This window comes from Procambarus clarkii, chromosome 72, assembly GCF_040958095.1.
Source record: "Procambarus clarkii isolate CNS0578487 chromosome 72, FALCON_Pclarkii_2.0, whole genome shotgun sequence".
In the NCBI taxonomy this organism is placed as follows: Eukaryota; Metazoa; Arthropoda; class Malacostraca; order Decapoda; family Cambaridae; genus Procambarus; species Procambarus clarkii.
The window spans coordinates 14787403-14800432 of record NC_091221.1 but is presented as its reverse complement, the minus strand read 5'-3'; the positions used below and the strand labels follow the sequence as shown (position 1 = coordinate 14800432).

The following is a 13030-nucleotide window of genomic DNA, read 5'->3' as shown; positions in this document are numbered from 1 at the left end:
TGATTCCTTACACAGGTTCCTGAACGCCGTTCTGATGTTAGCCATCCTCGCATATGCCGCAGACTTTATTCTCTTTATGTGGGCTTCATGAGACAGGTTTGGTGTGATATCAACTCCTAGATCTTTCTCTCTGTCTGTTTCATTAAATACTTCATCTCCTATTCTGTATCCTGTGTCTGGCCTCCTATTTCCACTGCCTAGTTTCATTACCTTGCATTTACTCGGGTTGAACTTCAACAGCCATTTGTTGGACCATTCACTCAGTCTATCTAGGTCATCTTGTAGCCTCCTATTATCCTCCTCTGTTTGAATCCTCCTCATAATTTTTGCATCGTCGGCAAACATTGAGAGGAACGAATCTATACCCTCTGGGAGATCATTTAAATATACCAAAAACAGTATAGGTTCAAGGACTGACCCCTGTGGAACTCCGCTTGTAACGTCTCGCCAATCTGAGACTTCACCCCTCACACAGACTCGTTGTCTCCTGTTGCTTAGGTACTCCTCTATCCACCGGAGTACCTTCCCTCTCACTCCAGCCTGCATCTCCAACTTTCGCACTAGCCTCTTGTGTGGCACTGTATCAAAGGCTTTTTGACAATCCAAAAATATGCAGTCTGCCCACCCTTCTCTTCTTGCCTTATTTTTGTTGCCTGGTCGTAGAATTCAAGTAACCCTGTGAGGCAGGACCTGCCATCCCTGAACCCATATTGATGCTGTGTTACAAAGTTCCTTCGCTCCAGATGCTCCACTAGTTTTTTTCGCACAATCTTCTCCATCAGCTTGCATGGTATGCAGGTTAGGGACACTAGCCTGTAGTTCAGTGCCTCCTGTTTATCCCCTTTCTTGTATATCGGGACTACGTTAGCTGCTTTCCAAATATCTGGCAGTTCCCCTGTTGCCAGTGATTTGTTATACACTATGAAGAGTGGTAGGCACAGTTCTTCTGCTCCTTCCTTTAGAACCCAAGGGGAGATTCCATCTGGGCCTATAGCCTTTGTCACATCCAACTCTAGTAAACACTTCCTTACTTCCGCGCTGGTAATCTCAAAGTCTTCCAGTGGTTCCTGGTTAGCTATTTCCTCTCTTACCTCTGGAATTTCTCCTTGCTCTAAGGTGAAGACCTCCTGGAATTTCTTATTCAATTCTTCACACACTTCCTTGTCATTTGTAGTGAATCCTTCCGCCCTTATCCTTAATTTCATAACCTGTTATTTTACTGTTGTTTTTCTCCTGGTGTGGCTATGCAACAATTTAGGCTGAGTCTTTGCCTTGCTTGCGAAGTCATTTTCGTATTGTCTTTCTGCTTCTCTTCTCATCCTGACATATTCATTCCTGGCATTCTGGTACCTTTCTCTGCTCTCCAGTGTCCTGTTATTCCTATAGTTTCTCCATGTCCTTTTACTTTGCTGCTTAGCAAGCCTACATCTCTGATTAAACCATGGGTTTCTCATCTTCGTTTCTCTGTTTTCCTTTTGGACTGGGACAAACTGTGTGTGTGTGTGTGTGTGTGTGTGTGTGTGTGTGTGTGTGTGTGTGTGTGTGTGTGTGTGTGTGTGTGTGTGTGTGTGTGTGTGTGTGTGTGTGTGTGTGTGTGTGTGTGTGTGTGTGTGAGTAATTACCTAAATGTAGTTACAGGATGAGAGCTACGCTCGTGGTGTCCCATCTTCCCAGCACTCTTTGTCATATAACGCTTAGAAACTACTGACGGTCTTGGCCTCCAACACCTTCTCACCTAACTTGTTCCAACCGTCTACCACTCTGTTTGCAAAAGTGAATTTTCTTTTATTTCTTCGGCATCTGTGTTTAGCTAGTTTAAATCTATGACCTCTTGTTCTTAAAGATCCAGATCTCAGGAAATCTTCCCTATCGATTTTATCAATTCCTGTTACTATTTTGTATGTAGTGATCATATCACCTCTTTTTCTTATGTCTTCTAGTTTTGGCATATTTAATGCCTCTAACCTCTCCTCGTAGCTCTTGCCCTTCAGTTCTGGGAGCCACTTAGTAGCATGTCTTTGCACCTTTTACAGTTTGTTGATGTGCTTCTTAGGATATGGGCACCACACAACCGCTGCATATTCTAGCTTTGGCCTAACAAAAGTCGTGAACAATTTCTTTAGTATATCGCCAACCATGTATTTGAAAGCAATTCTGAAGTTAGAAAGCGTGGCATAGGCTCCTTGCACAATATTCTTTATGTGGTCCTCAGGTGATAGTTTTCTATCTAGAGCCATCCCTAGATCTCTTTCTTTATCAGAATTTTTTAAAGATTTCTCACATAATATATAGGTTGTGTGGGGTCAATGTTCCACATTCCATAACATGGCATTTATATACATTAAATTCCATTTGCCAAGTGGTGCTCCATATATTTATTTTGTCCAGATCATCTCGAAGAGCATGACAATCATCTTAGTTTCTTATCCTTCCTATTTTCTTAGCATCATCAGCAAACATGTTCATATAATTCTGTATACCAACTGGTAGATCATTTATGTAGACAATAAACATCACTGGTGCAAGAACTGAACCCTGTGGTACTCCACTTGTGACATTTCTCCAGTCCGATACATTGCCTCTGATCACTGCCCTCATTTTTCTATCAGTCAGAAAATTTTTCAGCCATGTTAGAAGCTTACCTGTCACCCCTCCACTATTTACCAGTTTCCAGATCACCCTCTTATGTGGAACTCTGTCGAAAGCATTTTTTAGGTCCAGATAGATGCAGTCAACCCAACCGTCTCTTTCCTGTAATATCTCTGTTGCTCGATCATAGAAACTGAGTAAATTCGATACACAGGATCTTCCAGATCGAAAACCATACTGTCTGTCTGATATTATATCATTTCTCTCCAGGTGATTTACCCATTTAGTTTTTATTATTTTTTCCAATATTTTGACTATTACACTTGTCAATGATACAGGTCTATAATTGAAGCGGTCTTCCCTGCTTCCACTTTTGTAGATTGGAACTATGTTAGCCTTTTTGCACACATCAGCTAAAACTCCTGTAAACAGGGATGCTTGAAAAATCAGTTGAAGTGGAATGCTGAGCTCAGGTGCACATTCTCTCAGAACCCATGGTGAAACTCCATCTGGACCAACTGCTGTGTTCTTACTGAGCTCCTTTAGCATTTTTTCCACTTCGTCTCTAGACACCTCTATGTGCTCTATGTTGTTCTCTGGAATTCTTATTGTGTCTGGTTCCCTGAAGATTTCATTTTGTACAAACACACTTTGGAACTTTTCGTTTAATGTTTCACACATTTCCTTTTCATTTTCCGTGAATCTATTTCTCATTTTCATCCTCTGAATATTATCCTTTACCTGCAATTTGTTGTTTATGAATTTATAGAATAGGCCTGGTTCTGTTTTACATTTGTTTGCAATCCCTTTTTCAAAATTTCTTTCTGCCTCTCTCCTCACTGCCGTGTAGTTGTCTCTCACATCTTTGTATCGCTGGTATGTTTGGGGGTTTGGCCTCTTCCTGTATTGATTCCATTTTTGTGTCTTTTGGTCTCTGGCCCTCTCCCAATTTCTGTTGAACCAATCCTGTTTCCTAGTTCTGCATCTCTGTTTTGGTATAAATTCATTCACTTCCTTGCCTAGCAACAAGTCTGTCCAATTATACTCACTAAAAATTTTTCTAAGGTTACCATAATGTCCTCTCCAAAAGCCAGGCTTTTCAATTGCATCAACCTTCTTATTTTCTTCCAGATTATAACGCATTGCATACTTTATTCCCAAAAAGACATGGTCACTTTTACCCAAGGGAGGAATGCACTGAATATCAAATATTTCTTCCTCCTTCCTGGTAAATATCAAATCTATCATGGAGGGAACGTCCCCTTCCCTCATCCTCGTAGCTTGTTTAACATGTTGATACAAGAATGTTTCCAGGATTAGGTCTACAAATTTACAGGTCCAAAAATCTTCTGTTTTAGCTTCATATGCTTCCCAATCTATGGATTTCAAGTTGAAGTCGCTGACTATCAACAGTCATGATCATATCAACAGATATGATCTATAGTCATAGCGAGATCCGCACTCACTATGATCTCTCTCATTATTGTTATAAGACCTTCTGGTTTACTATCTAGCTCCTAATTTGACCATGTGCTGCTTGGCGGTGGACTATATGCATTTATGATCATTAGTTTGTCATCCTCATGGCAGATCTCTAGTGCTATTATGTCAACTTGTGGATTGGCAGTCATTATTTCGTTCACCTTTAGGTGTTCTTTCACCAGCACAGCAACGCCACCGCCTTTCCTAATTTTTCTGTCCCGTTTCCAAATTGAGTAGCTCCTTGGGAATATGACCTCATTTAAAATAACATCTTCAAGTTTTGTCTCCTTGAGTGCAACAATGTCTGGTGTCTGCAGCTGTATTACATCACTTAATTCCAGTATCTTCGATCTTACTCCATCTATGTTGGTGTATGCAATCTTGAGGAACTTGTTCCCCCTCTTCTTATTTTTCACTCCCCCTCTCTCTAATGATTTTGTTGGTTTGCCTTTATGTACCACTTTACTGGCCTACCTACCCCTATCACTTTGTAGAAAAAAGAATTTATTTCTTCTTTATTCCTGCTCTCATTTAAACGTTTTGCCTCGGCGAGGTTCAGTTTCAGCTTCTCCCTATCTTCTTTTGAAAGATCTCGTCTTAATGACCACCCTTTCCCATCCTCATCACTTAGTAATTTTCTAGCATTCCTTAGTACTTCTTCCATCTGTTTGGCACAATTTAGGGTGATCCTCTGAGGTCGATCTTTGACACACACACACACACCTCTCCTCCCCCCCTCCCCTTCTACTTTCTTCTCACTTCAGTGGAAGGGTCGGATCGCCCCCACCCACCCATTTATCTCTCCCTTTATCACTCCCTTTCTCTCTCTCTCTTTTTTTCTCTCTCTCTTCCTCTCTCTCTCTCCCTCCCCCATCCCGCTCTGCCCTCCTGACAAATCGTATCACGGCACAACTATAGGAACAGGGGCAAGCATGGCAGCCAGAGGTACCAGGGGAACAGGGAAGAGCCAAGATGACAAAATGAAGGAAACGTTCGCCCAGTTTCTGGAGGACATCAAGAGTGAGATGCAAGAAATGATGCAGGAAATAAAGAACGAAATAAGCAACCTGAAAAGAGAGCTGACAGCAGCAAAGGAGGAGATTAGAGCCCTCAAAGAGAATGGTATCGAGGCTGAGAATCAGAAAACCATCCAGGGAGAAGGTGGAAATAGTTTTTTGGATGAGAATGCCACAATAAAAGCAACATTTGCGGAAATACTAAAAAAAAATAACTCTGAAGTAATGACTGCAGTGATGGAGGTGGCCATGAAAGCAGCCACCTCACAGGAGGTGGCACGCTCCACTAGCCAACTGCTGGAAAGGAACAGATCAGTGGTTGCTGTGGGTATTAAAGAGCAGGAAGGCTCTAATAGGACAGAGTGGAATGACAAGGAAAAAGCAGCAGTGAATGAAGTACTAAAGGAACTAGACATGGAAGAGGCTGAGCATAGCATTGAGAAGGTTTTCAGGCTAGGTTGGTACAACAAAGACCGAGACCGAATGATAAAGATAGTGTTTGCAAACGAGAGCACTAAGGAGAAGATCCTATCAAGGAAGAGCTCCCTGAAAAACGTGGGAAAATTAAAAAATGTATTCCTCCAGAGAGACATGACAAGGGAGGAGAAAGCTGTGGCGGTAGAAGCAAGGAAGAGGTGCAGGGCGAGAGGGGAAAACCAGGAAGTCACAGCTCCCAACATATCACCCCCAGAGGCGAGGGGGGAACCCACAACCAGCTACCCAGTAACACCAGAAGGGAGGACAACCCCGCCACCCTCCTCTGCATAGAAAACCCCCCTACCCCAAACCCTTCTGCCCCCACTCAAATGTTCAGCCAAATCTCCCTCCCCCACACCCAATCCCCACCCTTCTACCCCTCCCCTCCTCCCAAGTCCTCCCTCCCCCCCTTTCCTTCCCGTCCTCCCTTCCCATTCACCCCATACCCTCCCTGTCCCTTCCCCTTCACTGGATCCCCCGCCCCTCATCCCAGTATCCTCTGAGACCCTGTTATCCGCCTCACAGGTCCTCACACCCATGGAACAGCATCCCCCACCAGCAGAACACTCACCAAGGAGGCGATTTGAGAAGGGACAGAAGAAAGTGAGTCTCAAAGCGATGTACACTAACATAGATGGAATTACAAATAAAGCAAATGAGCTTGGAGAATGGGTACTAGAGGAAAACCCAGATATAATAGCCCTCACAAAAACAAAGCTCACGAAAACGATAACAAACGCAGTGTTCCCACAGGACTATTATGTTATGAGGAAAGAGAGGGAAGGAAGAGGTGGGGGTGGTGTAGCTCTGCTGGTAAAAAAAGGCTGGAATTTTGAGGAGATGGATATTCAGGGCTGTGAAGGTTTCAGTGACTACATAGCAGGTACTGTAACAAATGGAGGGAAAAAAATTATAGTCGTAGTCATATATAATCCACCACCAAATGACAGAAGACCTATACAGGAATATGATAGAAACAACATGGCCACCATTAACATAATAGAAAGAGCAGCTTCTGTTGTTAGCAGGAATGGATCTGGTCTACTAATTATGGGAGACTTCAACCATGGGAAGATAGATTGGAAGAACAGAGACCCGCATGGAGGACCAGAAACATGGAGAGCTAAGCTGCTGGACGTGGCAACAAGAAACTTTCTAAGCCAGCACGTCAAAGAACCAACAAGAATGAGAGGAGAAGATGAACCAGCAATGCTTAATTTGATATTTACCCTAAATGAGTGGGATTTGGGAAGTTAAGATGGAAGCGCCCTTGGGAATGAGTGATCACAGTGAATTGAACTTTGAGTACCTGGTAGAGCTAGGACTTATCTCCCCCAAAAAAGAACTAGGAATCAAAAGGCTGGCATACCGAAAGGGAAATTATGAACAGATGAGAAGTTTCCCAAGTGAAATACCTTGGCACAGACCTCAGAGATAAGTCTGTACAGGGTATGATGGACTATGTTACCCAAAAGTGTCAGGAGGCAGTAAACAGGTTCTTCCCGGCCGAAAGGAAAAAATCCGAGAAGCAACAGAAGAATCCATGGTATAATAGGGCATGTATGGAAGCAAAGAAACTGAACAAATGAGCGTGGAGGAACTTCCGGAATAACAGAACACCAGAAAGCAGAAAGAGATACCAGAGAACAAGGAATGAGTACGTCTGGGTGAGAAGAGAAGCAGAGAAAAGTTTTGAAAATGATATAGCAAACAAAGCCAAGACCGAACCAAAGCTACTCCACAGTCACATCAGAAGGAAAACAACAGTAAAAGAACAGGTATTGAAACTTCGAACAGGCGAGGACAGGTATACAGAGAATGACAGAGGTGTGTGAACAACTCAACAAGAGGTTCCAGGAGGTCTTCACAATAGAACAAGGTGAGGTCACTGTGCTAGGAGAAAGGGAGGTAAACCAGGCAGCCATGGAAGAGTTTGAAATTACGAGAGAGGAGGTGAAGAGACACCTGCTAGATCTGGATGTTAGAAAGGCTGTTGGTCCGGATGGGATCTCACCATGGATACTGAAAGAGTGTGCAGAGGCACTTTGCTTGCCACTCTCCATAGTGTATAGTAAGTCACTGGAGACGGGAAACCTACCAGAAATATGGAAGACGGCGAATGTGGTCCCAATATACAAAAAGGGCGACAGACAAGAGGCACTGAACTACAGGCCAGTGTCCTTGACTTGTATACCATGCAAGGTGATGGAGAAGATCGTGAGAAAAAGCCTGGTAACACATCTGGAGAGAAGGGACTTCGTGACAAATCGCCAACATGGGTTCAGGGAGGGTAAATCTTGCCTTACAGGCTTGATAGAATTCTACGATCAGGTGACAAAGATTAAGCAAGAAAGAGAGGGCTGGGCGGACTGCATTTTCTTGGATTGTCAGAAAGCCTTTGACACAGTACCGCATAAGAGGCTGGTACATAAGCTGGAGAGACAGGCAGGTGTAGCTGGTAAGGTGCTCCAGTGGATAAGGGAGTATCTAAGCAATAGGAAGCAGAGAGTTACGCTGAGGGGTGAGACCTCCGATTGGCGTGAAGTCACCAGTGGAGTCCCACAAGGATCTGTACTCTGTCCTATCTTGTTTCTGATATATGTAAATGATCTCCCGGAGGGTATCGATTCATTTCTCTCAATGTTTGCGGACGATGCTAAATTTATGAGAAGGATTAAAACAGAAGAGGACTGTTTGAGGCTTCAAGAAGACCTAGACAAGCTGAAGGAATGGTCGAACAAATGGTTGTTAGAGTTTAACCCAACCAAATGTAATGTAATGGAGATAGGTGTAGGGAGCAGGAGGCCAGATACAAGGTATCATCTGGGAGAGGAAATTCTTCAGGAGTCAGAGAAGGAAAAAGACTTGGGGGTTGATATCACGCCAGACCTGTCTCCTGCAGCACATATCAAGCGGATAACATCAGTGGCATATGCCAGGCTGGCCAACATACGAACGGTATTCAGAAACTTGTTTAAAGAATCATTCAGAACTTTGTATACCACATATGTCAGGCCAATCCTGGAGTATGCAGCCCCAGCATGGAGTCCATATCTAGTCAAGGATAAGACTAACCTGGAAAAGGTTCAAAGGTTCGCCACCAGACTAGTACCCGAGCTGAGAGGTATGAGCTACGAGGAGAGACTACGGGAATTAAACCTCACTTCGCTGGAAGACAGAAGAGTTAGGGGGGACATGATCACCACATTCAAGATTCTGAAGGGAATTGACAGGGTAGATAAAGACCGTCTATTTAACACAAGGGGAACACGCACAAGGGAACACAGGTGGAAACTGAGTGCCCAAATGAGCCACAGAGATATTAGAAAGAATTTTTTTAGTGTCAGAGTGGTTGACAAATGGAATGCATTAGGAAGTGATGTGGTGGAGGCTGACTCCATACACAGTTTCAAGTGTAGATATGATAGAGCCCAATAGGCTCAGGAATCTGTACACCTGTTGATTGACGGTTGAGAGGCGGGACCAAAGAGCCAGAGCTCAACCCCCGCAAACACAACTAGGTGAGTACAACTAGGTGAGTACACCTCAAAGGTGTGTGTGTGTGTGTGTGTATGTGTGTGTGTGTGTGTGCTCACTTAATTGTATTCACCTTATTTTGCTTGCGAGAGTTGAGCTTTGGCTCTTTGGTCCCGCCTCTCAACCGTCAATCAACAGGTGTACAGATTCCTGAGCCTACTGGGCTCTATCCTATCTACATTTGAAACTGTGTATTGAGTCAGCCTCCACCACATCACTTCCTAGTGCATTCCATTTATTAACTACTCTGACACTGAAAAAATTCTTTCTAACGTCTCTGTTGCTCATCTGGGTACTAAGTTTCCACCTATGTCCCTTGTTCGTGTCCCACCCGTGCTGAAGAGTTTATCTTTGTCCACCCTGTCAATTCCCTTGAGAATTTTGTAGGTGGTTATCATGTCTCCCCTTACTCTTTTGTTTTCCAGGGATGTGAGGTTCAGCTCCTTTAGCCTTTCCTCGTAGCTCATTCCTCTCAGTTCCGGGACGAGCCTGGTGGCATACCGCTGAATCTTCTCTAACTTTGTCTTGTGTTTAACTAGGTATGGACTCCAGGCTGGAGCTGCATACTCCAGGATTGGTCTTACGTAAGTGGTATACAGGGTCCTGAACGATTCCTTACACAAGTTTCTAAAGGCAGTTCTTATGTTGGCCAGTCTAGCATATGCCGCTGATGATATTCTTTTGATGTGGGTCTCTGGGGACAGATTCGGTGTGATATCAATCCCCAGATCTTTCTCTCTATTTGAATCTTGCAGGATTTCACTTCCCAGATGATACCTTGTGTTCAGCCTCCTGCTCCTCTCGCCAAATTTCATTACCTTACGCTTCCTCGACCAGGCGACAAAAAATAAGCAAGAAAGAAAAGAGTGGGCAGACAGCATTTGCTTAGACTGTCAGAAAACCTTTGACACAGTACTCCATAGTAGGTTGCTACAAAAGTAGGAGAAACAGACATGCATAAAAGGTTAGGTTCTCCAGTGGATAAGGGAGTATCTAAGCAACAGGAAACAGCGAGTAACTGAGAGGGTATCAATATGTAAGTGTGGTACGTGAGTATTAGGCCTTCAATTAGATGATCTTTGTTGTTTACCTTTATTGTAATTCTCTGAAGCTGCGTTCCCAGAGACGCAAATTCTATAAGTGCCTGTATTTCTTCTCCATTTTTTACGTCTCGCCTCCTCCCAGCTCTTCCTGCAGTATAGAACAGACTCCCACTAGTTCATCCATGCTTTTCCAAAGTTCTACTATGCTAACTGCTCTCCGTAGCTACTCATTTTGCGTTTCTTTAATGCCATAAATCTTGTCCATATGGTTAGGCTTATACCCTTCCATCGTTCTATATCGATCATATCCTTCACTCTTTGCTATCCCTATGAAATCCTAGCAAAATTGCAGGTAGTCTAGCTGAGAATGGCTTGCATTAATTGCATAACAACTCACCCTTCAGATGACACTTATATACGCAGTGGTAGTTCCTGGTCAGTGCCGCTGTACGGGCAAGTGATGAGATGGTTGGTGTGGAAGCTGGTGAAGCTGGTGGTAGTTGTGTCTAGTCTTCTCGACGGTCCCTTTCCTACTGGTCTCTTCACAGTGCGTTACAACCAGGGGCGCAGTGCCAATATTATTGGTGCCGGAGCTCTGGTGGGCCTGACAAAAGACTGTCATTTCCTATCTTGTTTCTATATATGTCACACGTCTTAAACCCTTCGAAGTGAAGAGCGTTACATCACTCAGGTGTTGTCTAAACACCTGAACAGTGATACAAGTTAGACTTCAAAGCACCATTACTTTCTGAATTGCACATGGACCCAGTTTGAACATTTGAACTAGAAAATCTTTATAGGTTAGGTTAGGTTAGGTAGCCGAAAAAGTTAGGTTAGGTTAGGTTAGGTAGGTTAGGTAGTCGAAAAACAATTAATTCATGAAAACTTGGCTTATTAGGCAAATCGGGCCTTGCATAGTAGGCTGAGAAGTGCGTTCTGGCTACTAGGTACGACATATATATATATATATATATATATATATATATATATATATATATATATATATATATATATATATATATATATATATATATATATATATATATATATATATATATATATATATATATATGATAATGTCAGACCACGGAAACGAAAGTACGAAAGTACTTAAGGAAATTCCTGTTTCATTTTTCCTCCGTGGTCTGACATTGTCACATTTTTAATCACGTGTTTATTTTCGTGATATACACACACACACATATGTATATATATAAAATATATATATATATATATATATATATATATATATATATATATATATATATATATATATATATATATATATATATATATATATATATATATATGCAGAATAACCACATGTGAAAAATTGAAAATGCTAAGCATTTTCTATTTTTCAGTGTTTCAGTGTTTTTCAGTGATCAGTGTTTTTGTGATCATTGTTGTATATATATATATATATATATATATATATATATATATATATATATATATATATATATATATATATATATATGTATATATATATATATATATATATATATATATATATATATATATATATATATATATATATATATATATATATATATGTAATATAAGAATTTAAATATTATTGAATCTTTAAAATAACGAAGAAATATCATAACATTATTAAATTATTGGTCATATAATACTAATATTTTCCTGCCACGATTAACCATCAGCCATTAGCCATTATCTCCCTTTCCTCTCATCCTCTCTCCCTTTCCCCTCATCCTCCCTCCCTTTCCCTCATCCTCTCTCCCTTTCCCCTCATCCTCTCTCCCTTCCTCCATTCCATCATCTACTTGTAGTGGTGCTGGAGCAGCTCTCTGGCAGCACTGCTACACTGGTTGCGACACTTTCTTCAAAACACACTATTTCTGATTTGTTTTTTCAACATTGTTGTTTGGCTTCGGTCAGCTTGCCAAATATTTGTTAACTTGTAATCATTTTTTCACTGCGATATTGCCTGCTTGTCCCTCGTATATTAATAGACAACACAGGAGCTGCCCAGCCCACACACCCCACCACCGTTCAGGTGCTGGTGGAAGATAGTGGTGTGTGTATTTACTGTACTATTTGTACAGTAAATTTCTATAACTATTTCTATTTCTATAACTATTGTAACTATTTCTAACCAATCTATTTTCCCTCTAATGTATCTATTACATATATTTATCTCAGAAACACACACACACACACACACACACACACACACACACACACACACACACACACACACACACACACACACACACACACACACACACACATTTTTTTACTGCGATATTGCCTGCTTGTCCCTCGCATATTAATAGACAACACAGGAGCTGCCCAGCCCAAACACCCCACCACCGTTTAGGTGCTGGTGGAAGATAGTGGTGTGTGAGTTACGAGGAAAGGCTGCGGGAAATGCACCTTACGACACTGGAAGACAGAAGAGTAAGGGGATACATGATCACAACCTACAAAATCCTCAGAGGAATCGACCGGGTAATCAAGAATAAACTATTCAACACTGGTGGGACGCGAACAAGGGGACACAGGTGGAAACTGAGTACCCACCTGAGCCACAGAGACGTTAGAAGGAACTTTTTCAGTGTCAGAGTAGTTAACGGATGGAATGCATTAGGCAGTGATGTGGTGGAGGCTGACTCCATACACAGTTTTAAATGTAGATATGATAGAGCCCAGTAGGCTCAGGAATCTGTACACCAGTTGATTGACAGTTGAGAGGCGGGACCAAAGAGCCAAAGCTCAACCCCTGCAAGCACAAATAGGTGAGTACAAATAGGTGAGTACACACACCTTAATGAGAAGAGTTGTGACAGATGAGGATTGTAGGATCCTCCAAGAGGACTTAAACAGGTTGCAGAGATGGTCAGGGAAATGGCTACT

At 42.2% G+C, this 13030-nt stretch overlaps 1 protein-coding gene across 3 annotated transcripts in view; it reads right to left on the bottom strand.

The window, feature by feature from the left end:
- LOC123750526 (methyltransferase-like protein 27) overlaps nt 1-10725 on the bottom strand; it is a 251848-nt gene extending 241123 nt beyond the window's left edge. The window contains exons 1-2 of one of the 3 annotated variants that reach the window (XM_069312532.1): nt 10542-10725; nt 10192-10292 (exon numbers count right to left, since the gene is read on the bottom strand). The gene's annotated coding sequence lies outside the window, so the exon portion shown is untranslated. The remainder of the gene's footprint in view (nt 1-10191; nt 10293-10541) is intronic. The other 2 variants (XM_069312530.1, XM_069312533.1) reach the window with 2 other exon arrangements.
- Nucleotides 10726-13030: the final 2305 nt, after the last annotated feature.